Source organism: Sipha flava, unplaced genomic scaffold (genome assembly GCF_003268045.1).
Source record: "Sipha flava isolate LNK unplaced genomic scaffold, YSA_version1 79_pilon_pilon, whole genome shotgun sequence".
Taxonomy (NCBI): Eukaryota; Metazoa; Arthropoda; class Insecta; order Hemiptera; family Aphididae; genus Sipha; species Sipha flava.
In genome coordinates this window covers 1,085,846-1,105,209 of record NW_020273620.1, presented here as the reverse complement: position 1 = coordinate 1,105,209, position 19,364 = coordinate 1,085,846, and the positions used below count along the sequence as shown (strand labels likewise).

Genomic DNA, 19,364 nt, shown 5'->3' with positions numbered 1-19,364 from the left:
TAATCGGTTTGCAACTTTTTCGTTTCGTGAGATTATTAAATATTATTATAATCCGTAGTCGTTGTCAGTCTTGGCTTATGGTCAATAGTAATAAAGAAAAATGTTTGTATATGTTGTCGCGACAACTAAAAGGGAACACACACAGTGGTCGTAAACATTAATTTAGCTTGCCAAAATCTGACTTTAAATTATTATTAAATGATTTGATTCGACATAAATTCATAATAGTATATATCTGTACGATAAAAGTACAATAATATAAATATAATCTGTGTATGGACGCTATAAAACCTGATTAAATATAAAGTATAGATTTTATTGTAAGTGCATATGGACGTGCTTATGTATAATATATAAAATTTGTTTATTTCTTAACTGATTGTAGTTCTGGACAAATTGATCGAATTTTTTTTCGTCAATATATTTTAAAATAGATCTCAACATTAAAAGTACAAATACGTTCAATTTATACACAGCAATATTTTTCAGTTTTTAAGTTATAATTTAAAACTATAATATTTAGTTTTGTAAAGTATATATCGTAAACCAATGTTTTTCAATCGGTGTGCCGCGATAAATTTTTTATAAGTATGTATTAACCAGTATTATTATCGATTTTCGGTGAAAACTGATCGAACTAATCATAGATACATTTAATATTATTTATTTAAGTTTAGCCGTTGCAGCCGTTTCGATGGAACGATTGTATTAATGTATTTCATAATAATTAATTCTCTAATAAGAGTAGACCGTAAAAAGTGTACCTATGCGTTTATAAAACATATTTCTCATATTATATGGATTGGTGTGCCGAAAAATATTTTGTAGGAGGATGTAATTTGACGCATTGTTAAAAATGTTGAAGACCACTATTTTACACATTTAAAAAGAGTTTAATTAACGATCAACTAATATTAACTACTAGACAGTATTTATTTAATACTGAAGTAATGAATACTTTTAATTTTTTTCATTTAAATTATTTATCTGGAGTTCTTCACAATATTTTGTTTAAATTATTTCTAGAGGTAATTGTTAAGGGAAAACATTTCACAAATTATGATTTCTTCAACTATGGAAAAAATTAAAAAAAAAGTATACTGAATTGGGAGGCTGTACAAAACAGAAATTTGAGGCGTAAGTTCTTCCTTTCTTAGTTTTTTGTTGCGATCAATTATAAATTGTGATTCTACAATTGGGTTTTCGAATAAAATTTTCGACCGAAAGGAAAAAAAAAAAAGAAGTAAAGACTTTATTTGTATTACATACTTCTCCAAAATGAATTTACGCTCCGACTAGCAAATTTTAAAACTTTTCTTCTCGAGGTTAGTATCCGAATCTGAACCAGAGCTCGGAAAACGTTGACAACATTTGAAAAATGCCAACAGTAATAAAGTTGTTCCATATACTTCTCTAATATATAATGTAGTTCATCATATGGTTGTAGTAAACGTTTAGTTATGTAATACGATAAAAAAAAAAAAAAATTCTAGACTTATACGAATAATTAATAAATTAACGTATGTGGGGCTCCCGCAAAATTCTGCACCGGGCCCCGAAGACCGTTGGGCCGCACAGGCTTACGTGGTACACGGACGTACACCGATGTGGACGCGGACCGCGGTCGCAACCGTGCGCAAGCGGTAAACGGATTGTTCGTTGTGAGTGTTAATCATTTGTTCAACGCGGTATTGCGGTCGTTTGTGCAGCCCATACACAGCATTGCGCGGTCTCTACACGAGTGCCAAGATAATACGTGACCGCGCATTGAAACGGATAACACCGGACCACCGGCATCTGTTCGGAACGTTTAAATGCGGCGCACTCGCTGTTTTGAATACCGGCGTACAACGGACGGGTTATTCGACCCCGAGGTATCCTCTCGATGCACGATCCTCTCGCAGCAAGCGCTTAATCGTTTACCGGGTCGTGTTCGAAAGAAATACCCGCACAACGATGGATCGAATCGTTTTTGCGATCGTCGGTCGTAGTTTCGTTACAGCGGCGGCAAACGTTTAAGCCTTCGACGTGTTCCGTTTCGCGGTAAGGAGCTCTCTACGCGAGGATCACGAGAACAACCGTTCTCGCACCGGGCGCGGAGTGCGACGAAAGAGTGGCTGGCGAAGGTACGCGTCGGCTGCCGATTCAACGGACTCGATGACCGTCGGCGCTAAGGTTCAAGACGTTCTGTTTCGCGGTAACTTTACCGGTTCGTCGCTGCAAACGTTCTCTTCGTTTTGGTCTTCACTTGGTTCGTTTAAGTTTACGTATGTTCTGCCGTTCGTTACCGGCACGCGTTTATTGGTATTTCACGACGCTAATTGTTCGTACTGTTCCCGCACGTCATGGTCATTTTGTACAGGAATATGTGCCGTGTCTGAAAATTGTTTTCCTGTGCAACGGCGATTTTCGTAATTCACGTGAGGTTTGATGGGTTTTGAATTCATAATACCTTTTGTCCAAACGCTAGATATAACAATAAAATAATGTACAGACATAGTACCACAATAATAAATGCAAAATATATGGGCGATCCGACCTGTATGTACATGTTATACATATGTATATAAAGCTTCATAAAAAAATAATTATGGTTGCACGAAAGTACCGTTTTTAAGCCGTTCTACACACACTTTATTAGTATGATTAACATATTTTTCGTTTAACATAGAATATTTTGTAATTTGTTTCATTTTAAAGTGTATTTATTAAACATATTATTTGAGTTGAACAATTTGTATTACGTTTAACTCATGTGCAACGGGTTTTATGAGTAGGTTCAAAGAAGACTGAAAAAAATTTTATACTTCAAAAAAGTTCGAATAATCGTTTTTATATTGTTCTTGTTAGAACCTCCTATTGATCTGGTTATATATTGTTCGTTTACCAGGAATGCGAATAGATGGGGTGTGTTCCTGTGAATGGAAAATACTAAAGCTTTATTACTTCGATGTTATAGGTATATTTATAATCATATGTTTGCACTTCAATAATTTAAGTAGTTATGATTGATTTAATGAAATTTGTGTATCAATTTTGGATAATTTAATTAAACCTATAGTTACTATATTAATTAATTTATTCTATACGTGTTTATAGTTTACGTAATCACGCTATTACTCATTACCTATTATAAGTTATGCAACGGAATCTAATGGTCTTAAAATGATTTATCATTTTAAAATAATATTAATAAAATAAAAAAATGAATGCAAATTTATTTTTGGATAAGGTGATGTTTTCCAATACTATGTATATCATTTCCAAAACCATATAAATTTCGGTTTCCCTATAACTTTTAGTAATATTATTTTTAGGAATGGTGGCATAAAACATTTTACTAATATACTACTGTAATAATATTCACTAATATAATAACTTTCATTAATTTAAAAAATATAGACTAATGAAATAAAAAAACCTTTACTAAATATAAAATAATAAAAATATTAAATTAATTTTCAATTAATTAATATTCAGTTAATTTCATGACATTAAGCGAAAATGTGTTAAAATTGTTTTGAGTTGGGAGCTAATAAAAAAATCGACTGAACTTATAGAAGTTGATGTTTAATGTCTACAGTCTTAATGAATTAATAAATGAAATATGAGGATAATAATACAGCTATTTTTATCTCCAAGAATATTAATGTCGAATATAAAATTATTTTATTAGTAAAAACAAAATCAGAGTTAAATTAGGAGCCTATAAAATGAAAAATGAAACGCAATAGATAAGACATTTTAATGTGTAAAATAAATTATAGCCTAAATTAGACCTTTTAACACTATCATTTTTTAAATTAATTCAATAATCGACATTAAAGTTAATAAATGGTATAGTAGATAACTATTTTATTTAGACAAATAAATCAGTATACAAACTTACTTATTGTATTTAGATAATAAATTAATTTTAGGTTATCATATAATTGATTTTCACTTTTGCCAACAGGCAAACCACAGGTACATTCTAAAAATGAACACTACGATCTATACGTTGTCTTCCGTAAATTTACTAATTAAAAGTACGGACGTAATGTGAATCCATTGTACCTTCTGGCTCTTAATTAATACATACTTGAGAAACCTTGTATTTTTGATATTACTTATGTGTATCTTTTGTAAACCGTATTTACTAATTTATGAATTGTATGTAATATATGTAAATATATACAAAAAAAAAAAAAATCGTTTATAATGGCATACCTGGTTTTAAGACCTTAAATTGAAGTTTCCGGAATATTCCTATATTGTATGTTCTAATTTGTATCGGTTGTTATATCACGTATTATATCATAAACAATATTTCATTTCTAATGATTGTTTAAATTGATGTATTTAGTATTTTAAGTTGTAAAATAAAAAAATAAAATATGTTCCAAAGTTGAGTTATGCAACATTGAAATAATATTTAAGTAAAATACTTTTTGTTTTCCTTTTTTAGTAGCATTCGAGTAATCATTAAGTAGTAAACATAAAAATCATTAATGTTGTTCTCATTTACTATGGAGTTTGTAAATTTTTAACATATTATCTATGAATATTATTTCTATTTTATATATATATGTAATCATTCAAAAATAATAATTATTTAAAAAAATTGTATAAGCATAAATGGATATTTTTTATTATTTTTATTTTTGTTTTGATAAAAAAATATATGATAAAAAAGTGCATTTGTTTATCTAGGTATAAGTACATTTTATATGAGTTAATTGCTTAACAAATACTTATGTTAGAGACTATATTTGGAAATAAATCCAGCTTTGCGACTACAAATAAAGCATGTCGTATCAATGACATTGAAGACTATTTTTGGTTATTATTTAATATCTAAAATTGAAAAATAAAACCTAATTTTTAGACTGATTTAAAACAAGAAAGCTATAGTTTTGTATCAAGCATTCGGAAAAAATTGTCTTTCACATTTTTTTTATTACATTTGTTAGTAACATTGAGAAAAAAATATAATCAATTATATATAATATTTTGTTCCAAAAATATAGATTTTATTTAAGAAGGTATCATTCTTCAATTTCATTCGCAAATGCCAACTAAATGTACGAGAATAGTAATCAAATATATTTATTGTATACTTTACTTTTATTTATACATCATACGTATTTGTAATGCATTCTGAGTTCTATCTGAAAACAAGAAATGAACTTGGAATTTAAATGACCTACTCACACGTGTACAAGTCATTTCTGAGTTTTTTTTTTATAATATTGAATTTCTTGGAATGATCCAGAAATAAATAATTAGTGCTCAGAGTTATTTCTTTACAGACAAAAATATTAAGTTACGATAATTACTTTGATGTAGTTTTGCCGAATGAAATATTGAACCCATTGATAGTTAAAAATTGGCGTTGTAACTGTTTCCAAAAGTCACAAGATACGTAGGTTTATTTAATCACGTTGGACATTCCGTAATTGTACGGACGGTTTTATCTAATATTTAAAAGAACCATTCTAATGGTATACCAACGTATTGTTTTCATACAATTCGTATCCGAATAATATCTAGTTGAACATTTAATGAACAATTTAATATACTCTAATAATAGATGGTATAAAATACCCCTATACTCGTATTTATCAACTAGGTACATAGTAACTATCATTAGTAATTATCATTGCATATTATCATAACACACAGAAATATATGTGTGTAATTTTACATTCGCTTTATATCACAGAGATTACCCAAAACATTTAATTATTAACCTTATTAAACGTAACTCAAAATAATCGTCTCTGCGGTCCATTGTTTAATACGTGGACGGTAATCACTCGTTGTTGCTATTTAATCTCACGGTTTAAGTATTATGGATTTCGTGTGTCCAACCAACCACTAGGTTATCGGTTAACCATAAAGTTTATTTTTATCATTTTTGATTAACGTTAGTTTAATATTACTCCAGGTACGTTGCGAATTGTCGTTATAACATCGTACGTTTCATTTTATTTTATTTTAAAATCCTTTTGTACTTTTAAGTGATTTACCCCGTGTAATAAATCTGTCACTAATAAGTTGCATATGGGTTTAAAAAAGCAATTTTTTTTAGTAATACTACATTAGGATATTAATCAATGTATTACTAATAACTATTTATCCGATTTTAGCAGTGGGAGTAATTTAAAACTTTCACAAAGGTCAATAAATTCATTAAACATGTTAAGTAATTAGTAAATTAAACGTTAAAACTTTTTTCGAGTTTTCCCATAATTTATTTAAGCCAAAGGAAAAATTATGAAATTTATTTAATATTCGATTTAGGTTTTTTTGTTGTATAGTATATTAATCATAACTTTTGAAATTATTAGACTTTGAATTTCTAAGGTTTATGTAGATACACATGTACGAGTAGTATAATGTTAAAAGAGAATTAAAACTTTTGGTAAAATTTAGAAATTTATACACTATAAAAGTTTTTTCTCATTTTTATTTTATAAGACTAGTAGTTTAAACTTTTAAGACCAGTTAATTTTATATTTTCTAGCTGTAATTCAAAACAATGAGTAACAATTTTGTTTTACGAGACCTTAAGTTTTGTTTACAATGTATGAAGAAGCCAAGTTTCACTCGGAATTGTTTTTTGAACGCGATAACTTATCATTACTCTTAAATATAAAGATCAAGTCTCGGTGACTATCCCAATTCCCTAACCTGTATTAGACTAGTTTTTTCTATTAAAGTTTATAGATTATAATATCGTATTATACAGCGTCATATCGTTCTATCATATAGGTACTTCAAAAATTTCGTGAATCATTTTTGCACATATCTTCCTTTATAGATTCTGAGTGAAACGAAGAATGTATTGATTTTACCATGATGTGTTCTTTTACTTTACTTTTTTATCGCGTCTACCAACATGTTTTCGAAAATTGAGAACTTATAAGATATTTAATGCAGGTATATATATGAAGGCACTAATTAAATAATATGAACCATTTTTAGACGTATAGGCTAATCTAAATGTGCTCGTTTCAATAATCATGTACTTTTGTCCATAAATATTTGAGAAAGAGCACGATTAATATTTACATTTTTTTGATGTATTCAATACTTAGCATAGGTGTGCGCACTGGTATAGGCATTTGATGTTCTCATCAATTTTTTAAAAAGTATATTGCATTGACAATTATTTGAACATGGGTATTTTTATGACTTAGAAGGTAGTGGTAGGAAAGGGTTGTAAATATTAACAAAAAATTGAAATGTATACATTTTAATTACTCACAAAAATTAGTAGATAAAATTATTTAAATAAATTTATGCCATCGTAAATACATTGTGTACCGTCAATAATTATTTCATAGTAATGTACTAATCATCAGGGGAAAAAAAATTATAAAATAATACTAAAATTAATACCTATAAAATTAATAACATTTAATACTTTTCCCCGAGGTGCTTAGGGCTTGAGAGTGTACGTGGTATTCCAGTGAATTTTCAAAATAGTGTTGAGAGTTTACGGCGTGTACTACATATTATGTAGTATACCCTATGGGAACATTACAACTTATAGGGCAATAGCCAAACTCAAGACTTTTTTTTTTTTAGATAGGTCATTGATACCAGGTATTTAGCTAAACAGAACAAATATCTAATATTTTTGGAAAATCAGACAGTTTTTTCATCAGTTTTATCATAAAAATTGTCGTACTTAACTGGCGAATATTGATAATAAATGTATTGAATTTATTATCTATGGACGTGCTGCAGTATTATTATACTCCAGACGGTAAGCTCTATAGAAAATATATTAATTATGGTAAGCTTAGTAAATTGTGGCTCTGTGGCGTTTATTCTATTATCAGTTTTATATTTTCACTGTTAAATTGTTGACAGTTTAATACCATTATCATAAACCTATATTTAGTAACTTATATATGCCAAATTATTTGATTTAAGTTTTATTTTATTTGCATTAGACTAGTGACTATAAAGTATAAATCCTATATTTTAGTTCTTACTGATAATTATTTATAATTTTTTTTAAATATCTTTTCTAAATGAAGATTTGTGCGTTTGTGACAGAGTCAAATTAAATCTAAAGTATGCTAACTGGCAACAATAAATAATATTTTGTGAATATTCATTTTCAGAATTGAGTATAGTGAAGCCAAAGTTATGGTCTATGATCGATTTTAATCAATAACGATTGGATGCGTAATTATAAATGTTTGTTGAACAAAAGGTAACTATTTCAATCAATTATGATGAAATAATTGAATAATTCTAGATTAACAGGAGAACGAAGATTACCACATGTACTTTAAAAAATTGTAAGATATAATTGTAATTCACTTTATGTTTATATTAATTGTACTGGGTATCAGTTTTAACTATACATTTTATTTCTCCTTACTTATGTTTTGTATGACTATTTTATTTTATTTCTTTAAGGGGATGGGTGGTTGATAAAAAAATAAAAGCCACATCTGAAATAGGAGTCTGTGTAGCCTATGCTCGGCAATGTTTCGAATGGAAAAATCGACATGTGGATTATACACACGTGTCTACTAAATGATAATACTATAATATCATGAACCACAATCATACATCAGTACCGGTAAGGCAAGCTCGAATTAGGATAATTTTGAGTCTGGGGCCATACCAATTTTAGGGGCCTATATTAATAACTAATAAATAAATAGGTAGGTATATATTTTATAATCAAAAATAGTTTTATAGCTATATCTTAAATACCTAGTAGTATCCATCCGTCGTAAATTTGTAATCATAATCAATGGTACTCACCATAATAGAGTTTTCTTATAAATTTATTTTTACCATTATCATCCTGCTAAAAATAGACGATATTGACGTTATAATAATAGCCAGGGTTGGTGAGAGAGTGGGGCAAGGAAGCTAGAGCCCCGGGGTCTGTACGTCCGAGAGGGCTTGTCATCTCAGTGTTTTATACAATATTTTTATTGTACTAAAGTATGTACCAAATATCTTGGTCATGGGTGCCCAGAGGGGGGGGCAAGACGGGTCATTTGCCCCACCCTGGAAAAATTAATTGAACAGTTAATAACAAGGTTTCAAATTGAAAAAAAAAAATCGCGAAGTCTTCGGTTTTTATTTAATAACGATTTATGTGTGAATAACTCTGACATATTTTATTATTTGCTAAGAATACAATTTTTAACATACGTTTTAGTGTTTGATTTTATTATGCTCCCCCCCCCCTTGATAAATTTTCTGCAGGCGCCCATGATCTTGGCCAAACAAGTGCAAGTAAAGGGGACCTGGAACCGATCGCCCCTGGCGCCCTCAAAAGTTCTCGCCGACCCTGATGATAGCATAATCTATTATCCGTTATCGATGTAGTATAGCCTATAGGAAACGTTAATGTATTTTATACAAATATTTGTGATTTAATAGGAAAAAAAAACGTACTATTCACCAGGGGCCTATTATTATTCGATATCCGTTGTAGGCCCGGGACCACGGCCCCATCTGACCCCCACCCCCTTTATTCCGGGTTTGCCGGTTAGGTACCGAAATCGATTTTAGCGGGACGTACAGGTATTATAATGTGATAATGTATAGGTGTACCGCCCGTAACGTATTTAAAACTATTTCCAACCCGAAAACTACAGAAGTTGTGTACGTTCACGGTTGACTTTCGTTTAATTTAACATGATATATTGTGCCGTCGGAATCGCGCGGTACACGACGACGCGAACATAATGGTTGCACGTAGCCGCGGGTAGATATCGTACAATATGATCAGCCGAGTTTGAAATTATTTAAGTTTCGAAATTAATTTTACTGTACACACTGGCCTATTAATAACGCGGCAGATAAGCCCCGGCCAGACTTTTATTAATAGCGCACCGGAAACGGTGAAAACCGTCCAAGGGCACCGCGCACGGCCAACGGGTCCCCGGGAACGAAACGTACGCGCGCGTCCACGACGTGTGGTCGTGCCGGGTACCGCGTCGGAAACGTCGTGGTCGTCGTGTGGCTGTGGTGGTCGGGCGCGACGACCGCGGCCACTTGTACTTGCTGTCGCGGCGCGCGATGTAATACGCATTAATAAACAGACACTTCGCGAGCGGTGACGGTAATTAATTTAGACAACAATCTCTTCGCGGCGGCGGCGCACGTGCCAGGGCAACACTTAACCGCGTTTCCCAATAAGCCCACGCGCCGATACCGTTGTAATAATAACACCGAAGTGACGGGACGGGAGGGCGGGGGAGTGTGGCACCGGGGTACCGTTAAAACCCCCGAAGACCGCGGCCGCCTAATAAGACCGACGGTAACGGATATTATCGCGCGCTGCAGTGCGGTAATTAATTCAACGCCGTCGACCAATTATACGGACGACCAATCCGACCCGTGCGCCGTCGACAAACACCGCCTCGCCTCCCGTCCGATCCGCGTGCGTGACCACCGCGCCACGAAACATTTTTCCCGCACGCATCCGCCCTCCAGGTTCATCCTTCACCGCCACCCGCCACCCGCCTAGGTACTTACCCCGTTCGCACGTCGTGTTCGCTCCCGTTGACTACCTGCCGCCCGCGCCGAACTGTTGCCGCCGCGCTCCGCACGCAAAAGACACTTTTGTTCAACTCGTTCACAAAAACCGTTTGTCTTCAGCGAATTTCGCATTCGAATGCCGTTTCACCGCGATCTTCATTTGTCTGACGAATTTTACTCGAAACGTCATGTCCGTCGCGCAAGGACTGCCGTTGCAGCAATACGTTTTTGTATAATACGCAAAGGTGACCGTACACGGGAATGCCTCTTTTAAAACCTTATGCGTTTACCCTAAGAGTCGGGATCTATCGTACTCTACGAACGGGAACCATAAGATATAAGAACCATATTATCACATTACACCGGTTATCTTTTGAACTGCACGATTACTATTACTTGTCAATTGCGTATTTCAGCATTTCCATACGTATGATCGATCGGTGAACCTGAATTGAACCAGTACATTATTTTTATTTCTATAGAATATATTCATTTACCTACGTTTGACTATTATGTACGTAGGCATGATGCAACGTGCCGTGGTTGGCCATAGTGTATCCACAAATAATATAAACTGTTAGGTATATTTTAGATACCGTGTCCGGTACGTAAAATATGAAACATTCGTGTCAGTAATTAGTATTAGTAATCAATATTTCTATACGTTTTGTTAATAACTTTTTTGTTACTTACTAAACGAACACATACACAGAGTGCATAGTTTTAATATTTATCCGATATGTAACACGACAATATAACCGTCTAAATACACAAAATAAAAAAAAAATGTTAAAAATATTTATTTAATTTCATAGAACAATTCTGCTTGGCACATAATAAATATTAAATATTGACGAATAGAAACCTTAAAGTTCTTCAATGCACTCTAATGAGGTTGTAGGGACGAGCAACTGTACAGTAATTTGGCTATAAGACGTGTTCGCCTAGACGATTTATTCACTACTTATTCGACGTCGGTAGGTATGTGTGTTGACCTCAATAAAGTAATTATTAATTTAATGATATTAAAATATGAACTTCATGGGTAGAGCAGTAAACAAAATACTAATCCGCTATAATTATAACATACATTTTTTAAATTGCATACAGCTTTAATTAAATTCCGTAATGTGTTTTAAGTGTCGTATTGCAACGTTATTTTCATACTTTGGATGTCTCTGTTTGTTATATATCTAATATAATATACCAAAACCATTCGTTATATTTCTCATTTTTATGACACGGATTAAAAATATAATTTCATAGAAAACAAATTAAAATAATAATAAAAAAAGAAGAAAAGAAGAAGAAGAAGTCTAGTTTTATTTATTAATATTTAAAAAATCCTAAAAGGGTTTACATTTTCAATTGATTTTAAGTTGGAAATTGACTAAATATTTTTTAATTTGTATTAAAATTATAAAAAATTTACAAAAAAATATTCTACTATAATGAATTATGTAATATTATAATTTATTATGATGGTTACAAATTAAGGAAACACAAAAATAAGTTTTGCCATAAATTATAATACAATGTTAAATATAACAATTGTAACGTTGAAATTCTCTTTTATAAAGTACAAATTATTATCTTGAGAGAATAATTAAAGATTTGAATTTTATTTTATTATAAAATATTTTCTATGGTCTACCAATGGTTAAAGTGATGGCAACTTGTATCTGTTGTGCATAGATAAAACTTCCAGATTCCAGTTTATAGATTTATAAAGATTTTTTTTCTTATTAATAACTATGTATTGATTTGTTTAAACCTTTGATAGGTTGATAATTATTTTGTTTTTATTCATCTACTCTTATGTTTTTAATATGTACCAATATTTTGAACTCATTGCATATTCCAGTTTCAGATTACATAATTAACTTTAGAATTTATGAACAATTGTTAAAATAACATTTACAATAACTATGTATATGTAATACATATAATACAACATTATATTCCATTAAAATACTGACATTTCTAATAATTCATAACTTTTATACTACATATAACAAGACTTTCGGAATTAAACTTTTAGAGGTCAAATAATAAAACAGCTCATTAAAATATTTATATATCAAAACTTTATGTAAGTTATCATAATTCATTACATGATTATAATTATAGTAGTGAGTAAAAACATTTGAATGTTACTAATTGCGAGAAAATGTATGAAAAAATAAAGGCTATAATAGAAATATGTTACTTGCAAGAAACCTGGCAAGGTCTTAAAATTTATTCAAAATATCTTCAGAAATATTTAATAAAAAAAATGTAATAATTACATTTAGTTGGTCTAAACGTATTATAACTATACCGTGCAAATATATTGTCTATAATATACATATGATTATATAATTAACTAGCGTTATTATGTCTTGGAAATATGGAAATTATGGATTGGGTTTAATATGTCTTAGTTTTTTTAAGAAAAAATAATAAGTAAAATTACAATACTTAAGTTTGTGACCAACATTAAAAAAAAAAAAAAAACTAATTTCTATCAATTTAATTATTTCTTGCGATTGTGTATTACAAATAGTTATAAAGGAAATAAGGTGCAGAAGTTAGTGACTTTTAATATCACTGTTTGATGAAAAAATATTGTAAAAGTACAGCGATAGTATAAAACGTACAATGTTGTACATCCGAATGTATTTCAGGAAGGCTTATTGTTACAGCTTTATTGCGTGTTTATTCTTATGGTAAATAATACGTTCCAAAATAATATTATGATATTTTGCACTACCTATCGATACGCCTTCAAAGAATTTGAGTATAACGAGGGGATTTTTTTATAATATCGCGATTGAATACATTTTATAGGAGAACAACATTATATGAAATTGAATTTTTCTCGTTTTCTTACGAACGATGATTTTAAAATTATAACTTTCTTTAATAATCTTTATCCGAAAATCCAAAAATAAACTTTGCAAAATATTTCAGAGAAAAAAAAATGCCATAGAACTCCATCGATTTATATTCGGTCGTCACTACAATTTTTACATCTGATCTGCAGGCATGGTGAGATGCACTACTTCGTCATAGTGTAATTATTGTATAATGATGAAAACATTAGAGATTACCAGAAAGTTTGTTAGAAAGTATCAGTGTTATACATAAACAACCAAAAAATTATCTAGATAGGATAAATTTAATTAAACATTCATCTAATAAGACAGTAGATAATAATTTAAATATTTATAAAGGATACAAGATAATTATGTTTAAATAAAAAACAGATCATTTTAAGTTTCATCGTTTGTAAAATTATTATTTTTCTATAAAAAAAAAAAAAAAAAAAATGAATCTGCGCATTATCGGAAAACATCACTGGAAAGTATCGGGTAATAAAAAAAAAGCCATCAACATCAAAATTACAGTTTTAAGAAAAACTATTTACGAGTGCTGAGCACCTGCCGCCGGAGAATACTACTTAGACGACTGTGGGCTAATATCAGGGCCGCAGCGAGGGGGTGGTGAGAGGTGCCCACGCTCCGGGCGCGATTCCCGGGGGAACGCAAAAATGAAAATCTTGCGTTTAATGTTAAAAATGGCAACGGTCAATGTCGCGTATTTTGTTTTAGAAATGTTTTACGTCCTTCATATCAATCAAAAAGCAATCATCGAAAATAATATCAAACAAGCGCGGTTGTCGGCGGCGGCGACACAGAATACGGGCGCGGGTCACCGGAGTCGCGATCCCGTCGCGCGCGTGTTATTCGTCTCGCCGAGTACGCGCGTGAAGACGGTTCCCCCCCCCCCCGTTCCCCACGAACGGTTCCCCGTTCGCCACGGCCGGCGGCCCGTTGTCCGCGCCTCCGCGTCCGTCGTACACTCAACTCCGTTTACCGTTTCCCGTCGTGTTTCCGCCGCGCACGTCGTCGTCGGACGCGCACACGCGCACGCTGTTATTGTTTACGTTTATTTGTGCGCGGTCCGCTGTTCCGGTACAACGAATAGTTTGTAAACGGCATCGACGGCGGTCGTGCAACACAAAAGACGACGACGACGACGACGACGACGGGCTACGGTCGCGTATAAAGTTTTCGCGCATTGACGACTACGGCGATTCTTCCCGAGCGCGCGCGCGCCCCTCCGCCGCCCGCCACGAGAAACGGTATCGCCGCCGCATAGTTTCGAGAGACCGTTACGCCGTACCGCCGCCGGCAGCATAACTTTGCACCGTTTCGCCTTTGTCCGCGCCGCGTGTACGCCGTGTACATACCGCACGTGCACATGTGTACACGAATACAATGATATCCGTGTGAAGCGCGCGGGCGGCAGAGATGTTCCTCGTCCGGCCTCGTCCGCCGCGTATGCCGGGTACGCGTTCGCGCGATCGCCACCGGTGCCGTCCACCGCCACCGTTCCGTCGCTATGGCACTACTGACCCGCGTACGCTCGAAGAAACGGTTGCGCCGCAAAGGTTAATTTTTGACGGGTCGGTGGAGAGCGGCTCGCTTTCGGATGTTTCATACGTGTTCAACGGAGCATCCGAACCGAAGGGATTTTATTCCACGAAAGTCGAATCACTTATTTTTTTTTTACACTTTCCAAACACGTTCATGATCGATGCGAATTATTCTGGATTTAAATAAGATCGTCATACCCGGTCAATGGTATAAAAAATAAATATTCCAATGAAATAGAAGCGATCCACTTACATTTTATTGATCGTTTAAGAACCCTAAACTTTTCGTCCACCATTAAAATAATACAAACAATTTACGTCGTATAGAATCGGTTATATCTTCTTGTATGTACAAGTGTTATACATAGATAACAAAAAAATTATCTATACAAGATAACGGTTAATTCATTGAAAATTGATCTAGACAAGATAATAGAAAACTATTTAAATATTTATCTGGATAGTAGACAAAAGATATGACTACATGTTTATATAGATAAAATACAGATAATTTAAAAAAGTTTCATCATTCATAACTTACGTTTGTAAAAATTAGTACATTTTCGAAAAGGGTATTCTCTAGCGTGGGTTTTGCATGCCGTTACACAGTTTCGGAATATATATAGTAATGGAATTATAAATATAAATCCGTACTTTTATTGAGTTTAATCAATAAATGTTTACCGATAAGTGATAACGGTTGTCTCATTGCTATTCTCAGTATTCACTGGGAAGATCTATATATACTATATATCCGTGGTCACTCATCAAAAGACACATCGTCTCGGCTATTTAGGTGGAATAAAAAATCATTCTTTATTAGAAAATTTTGAGTTTGAAAATATAAATTTTGCTCGTAAGACATTAAATTATTTAGATCAAAACTACTATCCAATAAATACATAATTTCTTAGAATTTTAGTTGCATTGCGGATTTCTATCACAACAGCAAAAAGAAGTTTTTCTTCTTTAAAGTTGCTTAAAACTTGATTAAGGGTAATGTATACTCATAAGGATGAAAATAACATGAAACATATAACTAACAGTTTTCGGTTGGGGGGCAACATAATTTAGCCACCTCTCTTTCTAAAGAGAAAAACTGAAAACGAGTGTCTTCAACTATTTATTATAAAGCTGTTTGCAAATGCAAAAAATTAAAATAAAATACTCACAATTAATTTTCCTCATTTCAGTACACTGTTAGACAATATTTGTAATTAATATAAATCCAAAATAATAACCTACATTACCTAAATACAATTTTAGAAAATTGTCTTCTATAAGACTGATTGGTAGTACGTACCCTTCGGTCTAGATGTTCTATCCTCATAGAAATCAAAATTAAAACAATACCTATATCTCAATAAAATACCATGTAATATAAAAAAACTCTTAAATATATATTTCATATTACTTTTGAATAATAATAAATAATAGTATTAAATTTCAACGTCTAAAGTTGTAATATTTAAAAATGAAATATTATCTTACGTTGAGTTTGTTTCCATTTAAAAACCTTAAAATAAAGTCACGTACTTACCGTAATTTTATTCTTTTCTTGACTTTAAAATTAAAAGAAAATCTAGATAAAAACATATTTTTTCACCGTTTTCAGGAATATAAAGAAAAGACAGTTTAAATATTTTTTTCTATTCAATTTCGGTGATGGGAGGGGGGGTCGTACCCGGAGCCCTTACCCCTGATTACGGCCATACTAGTCATGATGTCGTTGTCTTCATCAACTCCACCGAAAATAATTGGCATGTTTGGAATATATACGTTATGTTGTGCAATAAACGCCCATTTTGCAATGGTCATCGGTTCATTTATATAGGTATTGGTCGGTGAGGTTACGGTCCTATCTGTGTGTCGTCGAAAACGGCCTGTGTAATCATTATTGTATGCTGTTGAGCAATGGCGTAATTACGTGTGGTCGTTGAAAAGTCACCGGCACGGCGGTTTCGTGGAACTCGTAACTTGCCGACCGTCCGAAATCATTCGCAACTAAATAATACATTTACAGACTCGAAACGAAGAGATCTACCAATGTCTACAACCTAATAGCTTTACCCAAGGGGACGGTATTCGTATTGTTGTTTTACCGTATTTTGTGGAATAAATACGAAAGGGTGGCAGTCTTGTATGCAGGTTTTCATGTACTATCATAGATCGCTCTGATATATCGATGTCGTAGTGAATTCGAAAATATTCTCAGGAGTTGGAGCCGTTCTCATCGTCACTATTCCTTCGACCATACAGGTTGTTCCACTGCTGTAATCAATCAGATTTAAAAGTGCTCGCACGTCGTATAGTGTATAAATATACATGATATTATAAGTATATAACACTTTAAGAGAACAGGGATTATCCCGTCCACCATTTAAATTACTTAGAAGCGAGAGCCTCTCGAATATCCTTTCGTCAAGCTTCTAGTAGTAACACGTTTAATGCAGAAGTATTCACGAATTACGCAAATAACCGCTGTAAATAAAGATAGTTTTTCCAAGTTCAGTATTTAGACCGTGATTATAATTGTCAGTAAAATATAGTGACAAATGCAATATAATATATTGCATTTGAGAATCACTAATCTGTGCATACGGTATACCGTCTCTATAGAGGAGGGTGATCAATAATTTTAATAAAAAATATATTTTTTTTTTTTTTATTAACAAATATCGATACATAATGTATGTAGGTATACCAATAATATAAATATATATACATCGGATATAGAAATTATGTATTTTACACGTATATATTTAAGTTCTATTAAACTCTAAATTCTATTCATGTTGGTTTTTATCAGTATAAATAAACTATTTTAATTTGCGTATATATTTTGTTTTTATTTTTTCATTTTGATAATGTAACGATCTTTAAGTAATAAACAATAAATGTTGAAAAAGAAAATCGGTTTCGAATATTATCCATTTGGCCTATGAGTCGTCAAAAAAAATATTAATTCACATCGTGCGCGATTATATTTGCGCATCAATAATTTACCATTTTATCACGGTCGTTAATCGCCTTTACCCCATCAACAACTTACATACTTGTATATACTTGTACACACACATAAATATATATATATATATAAATGTGATCGCGCACGTGGCGCAGTGTAATAATCTTCTCATCATTATATTTATACTCTAAATAATAATAATAAACCGCCGACGCCATCGTTGGTGTCCTGACTGGGTGAAAACGAATATCGCCTTCGTCGGAGACTCCTCGTGAGTCTTAACATTCATTATATAAATAATATATACACATGTGTATATTATGTATACATATATATTTAGCTGCGATAAAACCCTCCCGTCCACTACATTGAAATTATCGTCGTGTTTCCGCCGTCTCATCGCTCTGCTCATATACTCGAATGATTTTTTTCCTTACATTTTTTTTTCCTTACTCGCGAAACCGACGCAACCACCGCTGAGTCAGCTTTATATGCACGTACATAATATAAACACTCGTGCATATATGATCCTTTTACCGGCGGTGGTGGCATATCTACTCGGTCGATTAGTCGGCGGCGGCGGTAATTTCTTTGTAAAATATAATGCCGTTACTACCGATGAATGAGATTTATATTAGGATCCACCCTTTTTACGGCCACTACCTCGCCGTTATCATTTTCTCATCTCGTTTTCTATCCATACCACTCGCCAACTAAATACCGTCCGCTCGTTCTTCGCAGAGCACTTCAGAAACGATGACAGCGGCTGCGGTGGTGGTATATTATAAATATATTGAGTATTGGATCTATGCATACAGGTACTATGGATAAAAGGATTGGAATAGGAATTCCAGAACTCTTGAGTTATATAACGTTACCGAACCTTTAGATAACACACGCCTGCAGCAAGTGTTCAGCAATTTCCACTAACAGGCGCATTTCGATTTCGAGTTTCCGAGTGACCATGTATAAAATGTTTGCTTTGAAATTTTTAAACTTCAAAAAATTTAAAAAATGAGTGACACGCATTATTTCATATACATACACAGAATTCACAAATTGTACACATTCCAAACGTTTTTGCAAAACAAAATCAAATGATTACTCGAGTAAAAATGTAAAAACCACCGTCCACGATGACCTAATGAAAAGTAAAAATTTCACTTCCATGTGCATGCGCGACAGTTCATACATACAACCAGTCACCTGTCACTCGTGGAGTCTGGGTTTGGTTTCTCTGGAATTCTTGTTGTTCACGGGCGTCAACGTTGTTCGGAGAACGGCCGCATATGTAGTCATTCGATGGAAGCAATCACCGTCGGCTCCGATTATGACGACGGTTCGCTCTCCGGGCGGCTTTATTCGGTATATTTAGAGACAGGCTTAAGGGGGGGGAGGGATTTGTGGATTAATTAGAAAAATCAGGAAAAATCAATAATTTTATGAATTAAGAAAAATATATTTTTT

The 19,364-nt window shown here is 32.8% G+C and overlaps 1 pseudogene; it reads right to left on the bottom strand.

Annotated features, from left to right (window-relative positions):
- Positions 1 to 16,693, bottom strand: part of LOC112692929 — a 20,869-nt pseudogene extending 4,176 nt beyond the window's left edge.
- Positions 16,694 to 19,364: the final 2,671 nt, after the last annotated feature.